General features: G+C 38.2%; 1 protein-coding gene across 3 annotated transcripts in view; it reads right to left on the bottom strand.

Annotated features, from left to right (window-relative positions):
• ALDH1A2 (aldehyde dehydrogenase 1 family, member A2) overlaps positions 1-11036 on the bottom strand; it is a 134336-nt gene that overhangs the window by 79719 nt on the left and 43581 nt on the right. The window contains exon 1 of one of the 3 annotated variants that reach the window (XM_006831606.1): positions 2053-2076. The exons of the other annotated variants lie outside the window; for them this stretch is intronic. The gene's annotated coding sequence lies outside the window, so the exon portion shown is untranslated. Of the gene's footprint in view, positions 1-2052; positions 2077-11036 lie in introns of those variants that run through there. 3 annotated transcript variants of the gene reach the window in all.

Below are 11036 nucleotides of genomic sequence, written 5' to 3'. Positions count from 1 at the left end.
GGATGGTAACTATGCCAATGAAACAATGTATGATAGAATGGATGTAGGACTAATGTTCTCCCATGTAGACTATCACACAATTCACAATAAAACATTTATTTAATAAAAAAAACAAAAACAAAGTATGAGAGTCTAACTGTGGCCATCCAGGCTTCTAAGGAACATTCTGGCTAGAATTCTTCTAACACAGATCTGTTAGTTCCTTTGGCAGTTCATGGTACTTTTAATATTCTACTCCAAACCATAACTCAAATGCATAAATTCTTCTAAGGTCTTCTTTATTCACTGTCCAACTTTCACATGCATATTTTGTGGTTGTTGTTGTTAACTGCCATCAAGTTGGTTCTGACCCATAGCGGCTGTGTAAAGATACGTTTTCCAGGAGCAGCTGGTAAGCTTGAACCACCAACTTTGTGGTTTAAACCGACTTTGCAGTCCAGTGCATTAACTCACAATGCCACACATGCATATGAGATTATCTTAGTCCTCAAACTGACATCTTTGCTCTTCAACACTTTAAAGTGGTACTATATAGCAGATTTGCCTAATCGTTTGATTTCTTGACTGCTGCTTCCTTGAGTGTTGATGGTTGATCCAAGCAAATTGAAATCTTTGACAACTTCAATTTTCCCTTCATTTATATGTATATTGTTTATTGGTCCATTGGTGAGGATTTTTTGTTTTCTTTTCATCAAAATGCAACCCATACTGAAGACTGTGGTCTTTCATCTTCACCAGTAAGTATTTAAGTCCTCTTTGCTTTCAACAAGCAAGGTTGTATCATTTGCATATCACAGGTTGTTAATGAGTTTTCCTTCAATCATGATGCCACATTATTCTTCATATAATTCAGCTTCTCAGATTACTTTAGCAGCATATAGATTGAATAAGTATGGTGAAAGAATACAATTCTAGTGCACACCTTTCCTCCTTTTAGCCCTTCATTGTTCCCTTGTTCTGTTCGAAAAACTGCCTCTTGGTCCATGTACAGATTCCTCATGAGCACAATAAACTGTTCTGACATACTCATTCTCCACAATGTTGTCCATAGCTTGTTATGATCTACACCACTGAAAGCCTTTGCTAGTCAATGAAGCACATGTAAGCATCTTTCTGGTATTCTCTGCTTTCAAGCAAGATCTATCTGACACCAGCAATGATACCCCTCATGTTTCATGTCCTCTTCTAACTTTGACTTGAACCTCTGGAAGTTCTCATTCAATCTATGGTTGCATCTGCTTTTGTATTATCTTTAGCAAAATTTTACTTGCTTGTGATATTAATGATATTGTCTGATGACATCCGCATTCCTTTGGGTCACCTCTCTTTGGAATGGGCTCAAATATGGATCTCTTCCAGGCAGTTGGCCAGGTAGCTTTATTGCAAATTTCTTCACATAGATGAGTGAGAGCTTCCAGTGCTACTTAAGTAGGTTGAAATATTTTAATTTGTATTCCATCAATTTGTGGCGCCTTGGTCTTTGCCAATGCCTTCAATCCACCTTGGACTTCTTTCTTCAGTATTATTGGCTGTTGAGCATATGCTACCTCTTGAAATGGTTGAACATGGACCATTTCTTTTTGGTATAGTGGCTCTGCATATCCCTTCCATCTTCCTTTGATGCTTTCTGCATCATTCAATTAATTTGCCCATGTTGTTGTTGTTGTTAGGTGCCATCAAGTCAGTACCAACTCATAGTGACCCTATGCGCAACAGAACGAAACACTGCCTGGTCCTGGGCCAACCTCACAATTGTTGCCATGCTTGAGCCCACTGATGCTATCAAGGCTGGGGGCAGACTGTGGAACAGACCAGCCTAGAGTCAAAGTCAAATATTAAAGGACACATTTCCTTGTAATATTTTACTTTGTCTTCCTGAGTTGCCCTTTGAAAATTTCTATTCTGTTCTTTACCTTCTTGTTTCTTCCATTTGCTTTCATCTCTACGCTGGAAAACAAGTTTCAGAGTCTCTTCTGACATTCAGTTTGGTCATTTCCTTTTTTCTTGTCTTCTTAAAGGCCTTTTGCTTTCTTCCTGTATGATGTTATTGACATCATCCCACAATTCTTCTGGTCTTTGGTCTTTATTGTCTAATGCATCAAATCTGCTCTTCAGATGATCTCTAAATTCAGATAGGATATGATCAAGATCATATTTTGGCTCTTATGGATTTGTTTTAATTTTCTTCTGCTTCAACCTAACTTGCATATTAGCAATTGATGGTCCGTTCCACAGTCTGCCCCTGGCCTTGTTTTAGCTAATGATATGGGACTTTTCCATTGTCTTTTTCCACAGATACTGTCAATTTGATTTCTGTGTATTCCATCTGGTGAGGTCCATGGGTATACTCGCCTTTTATGCTTTTTTAAAAAGGTATTTGCAATGGAGAAGTAATTGGTCATGCAAAATTCTATCATGCAATCTCCAGCATTTTTCGATCACCAATGCTATATTTTCCAACTACTGGTCCTTCCTCTTTGTTTCCAACATTTGCATTCCAATTGCCAGTAATTATCAATACATCTTGATTGCATGTTTGATCAATTTCAGACAAAAGAAATGGGTAGAATTCTTCAGTTTCATCATCACTGGCTCTAGTGATTGTTGTGCAATTTTGAATAATAGTGGTATTAACTGGTTTTCCTTGTACGTGTGTGGATATTATCCTATCAAAGACAGTGGTGAACTTCATGACTGATCTTGATATGTTCTTTTTGATGATGAATGTGGCACAATTACTCTTCAATTTGCTATTCCCGGCATAGTCGGCATAGTAATTGTCAGATTCAAAATGGCCAATACCAGTCCATTTCAGCTCACTAGTGTCCAGGATACTGATGTTTATGTGTTCCATTTGATTTTTTTTTTTTTTTTTTGCAATTTCCAATAAATGAGTAAATCACAGCTATTTTACCATTCTTTAGTTTTCTTATAGTAGTGTCCTGACTAAAGCACCATCTTTCAAGAAGGTACAGCAAGAGTTTGGGAGACATAATCTTTCTCACATTCTTAATTTTCACTGAACATGATTAAGAATTCAGAATTTTCACTACTTCCCATTATGAAGAAGAGAAGGAAATTTGAAGAGGAAGATATTTCACAATTATTAAATGAGTCCGAAGATGACAGCAAAGAGACAGCAGCACTCTAGTAGACTATGAATCTCTGTGTTGGTTGGTGGGTGTCAGTAAGTCAACTGTGGCTCACAGCAACTGGACAACAGAGTACAACTGAATTAGAGTGTGCTCTTGGTTATAATTTTTTTGTTTTTTCTTTTTTTTTTTAACGTTGACTAACTGTAATGCTTTTTTCAAAACAAAATGTACCCAAACCCCCCTTTTTACTGTGAATTGGATGAAGGTTTACACTGCACATTAGTTTTCCATCTGACAATTCATATACAGCGTGTTTGTTTCATCTCACCCTCTCAATCCCCACCAGGCCACAGCATTCATCCCACTTCTTCCCGGTTGTCTGTTTCCATTTCTCCTTTTTTCCTAAGTCTCCTAAACTTTGTCTTTGGGTAAACGTATCCCCTTTGATCGCAGATGGTTGATTATTCTAAGGTATGCTTCACTAGTGTCACTGTTCTCTGGTATGGCACTGTAGGATCAGCACTGAACTGCAAAGTTGGTTTGAACTGCAAGGTCGGCAGTTCAAACTCACCAGCTGCTCCTCAGAAACTCTCTGCAGGGTTGCTATGAAGCAAAACCAACTCATGGCACTTAATAATGGTTGTCTGGTTGAAAATTGAGCCATGGGGAAACCAACTCATGGCACTTAATAATGATTGTCTGGTTGAAAATTGAGCCATGGGAGTGAGTACATTTCCAGATCTGAAGAGTGACTAAGAACCATACATAGTGTTAGAGGTTCCACTATGGTCTCCATCCAACCAGGAAGCCTGATCTTTCATGATTTTGAATTTTGTTTCACATTGCCCCCTACTCTATCCAGAACCTTTTAATGGGATCCCTTTCAGAGACGTTGGTGGTGGTAGCTGGGCAACATCTAGTTTTTCTGGTCTCAGGGTCATGGTTCTTGTGGTTGGTCTTCTTTATTAAAGAAGATCAAGTCTTTCTCCTGAGAAATCACTTGTTGTTGTTAAGTGCTGTCGAGTCTATTCCGACCCATAGCGACTCTGTATAGGGTTTCCAACTAGCAGCTGGTGAGCTTGAACCACTGACCTTGCAGTTCAAACAATTTTGCAGTCTGATGCATTAGCCCACCTTTTGTTTAGCAACCACACGCTTAACTGTTGTGCCCCCAGGCTCCTGAAGTCTTTAAGATAGGTGAATTTTCTCAAGCTTAAGAACCAAGGAATAAACCAAAAGGAAATATGATACTCTGACTCAGTCACTTAAAAGATAAAAAATAAAATCTCAGGTGATAAAGATGACTATTTCTCTTAGCATTTTAAAGTTGAAATGTTTATGTTTGCTACATTTAATAACCACCCTTAACAATTTTAGAATTTGTTCTGAACAACTCTTTTGGTACATAGGATAGTACTGTACCTCAACAATATTTGAATATTTTTTTGCTTCTCAGGCTAACTTCAAATATTTCTAATGCCAAACTTCATCATGCATATTTAGGACTTATTGTCAGGAAGGACCAGTTGTTGGAGAAGGATATCATGTTTGGTAAGGTGGAGGGCGAAAAAGAGGAAGACCCCCAGACGAGATGGATTGGCAATATGGCAGCATTGATGGGCTCAAGCGTGGCAACAATTGTGATATTGGCCCAGGACCGGGCAGTGTTTTGCTCTGTTGTGCATAGAGTTGCTATGAGTCAGTACCAACTCGATGGCACCTAACAACAACAATAAATGGTGCTGCAGGATAATGCACTGGACCAAAAAGTCAATTTGAAATACAAGGTGGGTGGTTCAAACTCACGAGCCACTTCTTGGAAACCCTATACAGGGTCATTATGGTTCGGAACCAACTCGATGATACTTAACAACATTGTTGTTGTTAAGTGCCATCGAGTCGGTTCCGACCCATAGCGACCCTGTACAGGGTTTCCGAGGGTGTAAATCTTTATGGGAACAGAAAGCTCATTTTTCTCTCATGGGACAGCTTGCAGTTTCAAACATCTGACCTTGAGGCTAGCAGCTTGGTTCGTAACCACTATACTACCAGAGCTCACTTTTAAAATAAATAAAGGTAATAAGCTTAAGAAGAACTGCAACTTCCGGTTGCAATGCAACCATTTTTATGAGACTGAGGGACCTACAAATTTCCCTCCCAGATACTTTTTTGATAAACAAGTTGACAGAACAAAACGAGTATCTATAGGTGAACACAAGTCTGATTTTACTGGAAAATCTGTAAACTGTTATGAAAGCCTTATTTTAAATACAGTATTGCTCGTAGGTAGTACTGAAAATCCACAGAAGACACATACTCTGTTACCCTGGAGTTTACAATCATGTCGTGAAGACAAGATTACTTTCAGGAAAACTAAATAATGTAAGGCACTCTGTGATTAAGTGCCAAGATGAACGGTAGAGATAAGCATTGCATGACTTAGTTTCAGGGAAAAGAGAGCTCTGTGTGGGCTGACATGTTAGAAGAACATTTCAGGAAAACAAGAAATAATGAGGGAGTTTGACCAGGGATCAGAAAATGGGAGGGAGAAACTCGATCCTTAATAAAATTATTCAGCTGGCTTAATCAGTCCCCCGTCTTTAACTTTAGCTCCTCTCTGAAGATTATCTGATACTCTGGTTTGAAAAGTATGACAAAAAAGAATAAAAAACACAAGTTTAGTTTCTCTTCTTTCCTTCAAAACGTTCCCTAGCCTTACAAAAACCGGAAAGCATTAACTTTAAACTGGGTTCTCAATACCAGCCTCTACCATCTCTTCTAAGGGGGGGTGGGGGGGGCATATTCAATTAGCCAAGCCTAGCCTCAAACCACTGTCAAGGAGTCAATTCCTACAAAACCGCTCCAGAGGGCTTCTAACTGAGACTATAGATAACTCTTCACAGGAGCCGACAGCCTTCTCCTGCATAGAGACTGTTGGCTTTGAACCACCAGCCTTGCCATTAGTAGCTCAACACTTAACCCACTATGTCACAAAGGCTCCTAAACAAGGCCTAGAAATCAGAAAAATCCTGATAGATATTCTATTCTCATAGAGAATAAGAATAAGTTAGGAAGCTCATAAAGATAATCAAAGAGAGACAGAAAGAAGATTAGGAAAACATAAAGGGAAAAACTAATGTTATAAATTAATCACATATTTTAGAAGGGGGTGAGGAAAGAAAGAGAAAAAGGAGTGAGAAAGGAATGAAAAATATTGTGGCCGAGACAGAGAAAAGAGACTTAAAAGACAGATTGAAAAATAGTGCGAAAAAACTATTTTTAAAATACAGCTCTGTTGAAATAGAAGGACTGAGAAAAACAAGCCTTATAGATTTTATAGTCAGAAACAATTGAGAAGGGAACTAAGGGTGAAGGGAAATGAGGAATAGAGGATTAGAGAGAGGGTGTGTCAACAAAACAGTGAGAAGTAGAACTCATCTTAAATAAAATTCAAAATTTAGGTGCTTAGTATTTTGAACTATTCAGTATTAAATAACTAGCTTTCTTTTCTTTTTCACTAAGAATATATACGCATATAGGATATACAAGAACATGTATGTTAGACATTGTACTGATTGCATGTTACAACAAGCATGCAAGCAAGAACAATAAAAAACTACAATGATCTTGTAACATGAAAGAATGTAGTAGCCATATACCTAAGTCATCAGAATCCTATTTGCTGAACACATCATGCTTTTTGTTGTGGTAAATTTCTGCATTTTGCTAGTGCAATGGGGAAGGAATTCTTCACACAATGGGAAAGGAATTATACTGAGTGGGAAATGTGGTGTTTCTTGGGTAGAATCATCCTGCTATTCATAAACATGTATACTTAACTTGACCAAGTCTTCTAGGCACTGTGCTTACTAGGGTCTTCTTTGATTTCTATACTTCCTTTCATCTCCAGACCCAGAAAATTATGTGTCTTTCCATCTAAATGTACACCTGCCTATCTCCAGTATGGATTCCTGGGTGTCACTGTAGGATAAATACTGGACAGCTAACTGAGAGGTCAGCAGTTCAAACCCACCAGCCACTCTTTGGAATCCCTATACAGAGTCGCTATAAGTTGGAACTGACTCGATGGCACTACAACAGCATCTCTACTATAGGTGTACCAGGAGCACAAAAGAACAAAAGAGGTTCTTGTACCAGTCCATCCCTAATAATAAAGACTGGTGGCGTAGTGGTTAGGAATCGGGCTGCAAACCGCAAGGTCAGCAGTTCGAAACTACCAGCCGCTCTGCGGGAGAAAGATGAGGTGTTCTGCTCCCGTAAAGAATAACAGCCTGGGAAACCCTGTGCAGGGTCACTATGAGTCGGAACCGACTCCACGGCACATAACAACAACAACAACAACAAGGGTTTCCATGGGTGCATCAAAACACATCTAGATAGTTTTAGAGAAAATAGTGACTCCCATGAGCGATTCACTATAAAATAGACTAAAACAAATTCAATTCCATCAGGGTACCTCAACCCACCACCCTACCTGCTCTCCTCTCCTCCGATTACCTATCTGGGAATGCTAGTGACATCTGCTTAGGAAACTCTAAGAAGCCTCAACTGGTCTGCAGCTTTGACAAAGGCACAGTGAATCACCGCATTTGTTACTCTGTTGAATCAACATGACATTAAAACCAAGCACACACCAATGTCAGTTGTGACATGTTCCCAAACTGAAGAAACTGCCTGGCATCAATGTTGTGGTAGAAGGCAATGGGAATTGCTACTGGTAATGGTTAATGTTCATTTCTTCCTGTTCCACTTTCTATAAACAAGGTAATGCCTATACAAGCTCATTACTGTAAACTGAGCACATTTAAATTGGCAGTAAAACCAGAGTATTTACTCTAGTGCACATATAAAGTGCCTCATCCAATGTTTTGGAAATGTTTCAAGTTTTGAAACCAAGCAGCTGGCAGCTTTACAAGCCAAACCTTACACTTAAATCACTCACTCTGGAAAGTTTTGGTGTCCCGTGTCAGGTAGTACCATTCAGCAGACATTCATTCCTCCACCCCTTGGATTCTTTTGCAATAAATTTGCATTCATGGTGCTCTTATAACTCTTCCAGCACCACAGACTCCAATGGCTGTTGATTCAATGTATATATCCTGAGCATTTTATCTGACTTTCATTATGGCCACTTCATAAAACCGCCACAGACTGAACGAGTGATGACACATAGCAAGAACCTGGAATCCCTGCAAAGCTTCAGATTAGGTTTTTTTCCTCCTTCTTTATTAAGTGACCATTTTGTGGCCTTGCTCTAAATCAGCAAAAGTATTTGACAGCAAATGTTACTATCTATGGATTATATATAACCTGTCCTAAACACCAGGCAAAAAAGGGATAATCCTGGGAAAGGAAGGGCTTGCTTCCATGTAAATCATGTTCCAAATTGGACAACACCCAGAGAGTTCATTGTTCAACCTCAATTGTGAAGGCCATTCCCATTTACTATCCTGCTGGAATAGGTGTTAATTAAGGCCGACTGAAACCATAAATCAGCCTGGGGGCTTTACAATGCAATTCAGCAGTAAGCATATGTATTTAAATAAAAAGTCACTGATTAACCATTAGAGTTTTTCCAGAAGTTGCTGAGACCATTTCTTTATAATGGAGACGTGCTACCTTTTATTTTGTGAAGAGAGAAAATGAAATAAACATTATCTTCTAAAAAGATGAGTTAAGGATAGTAAGTGACTTACAACACTGTTTATTGGGAAGAAGTGAGGAACTAAAAAAGAAAAAAGAGCAAAAAAAGGAAAGGAGTACATGTAAAAGACAGGCAAGTTGACATTTTTGTTCCATCTCCCACCAAGTCATTTATTTTTCCTTTATTTACAAAACACTTATTACACACCTACTATACATATTAGGCACTGGGGAATACAGAAATAAACAAAACCTAGCCCTTGACCTTGAAGTCAGTGCTTAGCACTGTAGTTGGGGGGGAGACCAAAAACAGTAACAGTTCCAATAAGATGTGATGACAGTATCAAAAGTATCTACAGAGTCCCCAGATACGTCCAGGCCCTGGGAAACTGTATAAAGGGTTACTACGTGTCCAAACTGACTTGATGGCACTTAACAACAACCCTTTAGTGGATAAGTTTACTATTTCATTTAATCACTACCACAAGTCAGTGACATGGGTATTATCTTACTTTCAAATGAAAAAAAAAACTAAGGTTACAAACTCAAGTTACTATAGCAAATGATTCACAAGGCAAAAACTTAAACATAGGTCTCTTGTCACTAAATACAGAGGTTTTTGCTCTCCACTTAACATTATTGTCTCCTGCCACCCTCACCTCTTCTCTGCTAGGCTGCTAGTCTAAATTAAAAAACTATGTTCCATTGGGTCCGAGACAGTAGGAAGAATATAATTAGGATATTAGCTATAGGTGAGAACTGACAAAAAAATTGATCAAGAGAATAATAAAAGTTAATACTTGAGTTCTATGATAGAATTTGTAAGACCAATAACTTCTTCATTGCAAATATCTTTTTTACACAAAATAAAAGATAATTATACATATGAACTTCACCATATAGAATACAAAGAAATCAAATTGACTACAGCTCTGGAAAGAGACAGTGAAAAAGCTCCATATTATCATCCAAAAAAGGCCACATGCACAGTATGGAAAAGACCATCAATTGCTCATATGCAAGTTCAGACTGAAGCTGAAAAAAATTGAAAGTCCACAAGAGCCAAAACATGACCTTGAGCATACCCCACGTGAATTTAGAAACCATCTCAAGAACAGATTGGATGCATTAGACACTAGTGACTGGAAACTAGAAGAGTTGTGAGATGACATCAAAAACATCAAACAGGAAGAAAGCAAAAGATCATTAAGAAGAAAGAAAGAAAAGACCAAAATGGATGTCAGAAGAAACTTTGAAACTTCTTCTACAGCTTAGAGATACTAAAGAAAATGGAAGAAAGGCACTAAACAGAATATTTCAAAGGGCAGCTTGAGAAGACAAAGTCAAATATTATACCAAAATTTGCAAAGATCTGGATTTAAAATGGCTCTGTATTTCTCAAGCTGAAAGAACTGAGGAAAAAATTCAAGTCTTGACCTGAAAGAAAAGGATTCTTTGATCAAAACACTGAATGATGCAGAAAAGATTTAAGGAATACATAGATTCACTGTACCAAAAAGAAATGGTCAATGTTCAATTATTTCAAGAGGTAGCATATGATCAAGAGCCAATGGGACTGAAGGAAGAAGTTCAATGCACACTGAAGTCATAGGCAAAGAACAAAGTTCCAGGAATTGAAGGAATATAAATGGAAATCTTTCAACAAACTGATGCAGCACTAGAGACATTCAAGCATCTATGCCATGAAGTTTAGAAGACAGCCACCTGGCCAATTGATTGGAAGACACATTCCAAACAGAGGTGACCCAGTAGAATGTGAAAATTATCAGACAATATCATTAATATCATCACTTGTGAGTAAAATTTTGATAATTCAGTAAGATAATTTGAATGGCCAGATAATTATCATACTGAATTATCAGTAAGATAACTCAGAATGGGCAGACTTCACTGTCAAAATACAAAAAATCCTTCAGGATCTATCCTGAAGTACAACAGTGTCAGTTATAGGATAATATTCACATAGCTACAAGGAAATATTCATATAGCTACAAGGAAGACATGTCAATACAACTATTATTCAAATTTACACATCAACCACTAATGCCAAAGAGGAAGAAACTGAGGATTTTTACCAATTTCTGTGGTCTAAAATGGATCAAACATGGTGATTGGATTGCGAAAATTGAAAGAAAGCATTGTTGTTGTCAGGTGCCATAGAGTCGGAACCGACTCATAGTGACCCCATGCACAGCAGAACGAAACAATGTCCGATCCTGGGCCAACCTCACTACTGCTGCCACACTTGACACCATC

This window comes from Chrysochloris asiatica, unplaced genomic scaffold, assembly GCF_000296735.1.
Source record: "Chrysochloris asiatica unplaced genomic scaffold, ChrAsi1.0 scaffold00004, whole genome shotgun sequence".
Taxonomy (NCBI): domain Eukaryota; kingdom Metazoa; phylum Chordata; class Mammalia; order Afrosoricida; family Chrysochloridae; genus Chrysochloris; species Chrysochloris asiatica.
Note: the sequence above shows the minus strand (reverse complement) of the source record. Positions and strands in the feature narration are given on the sequence as shown.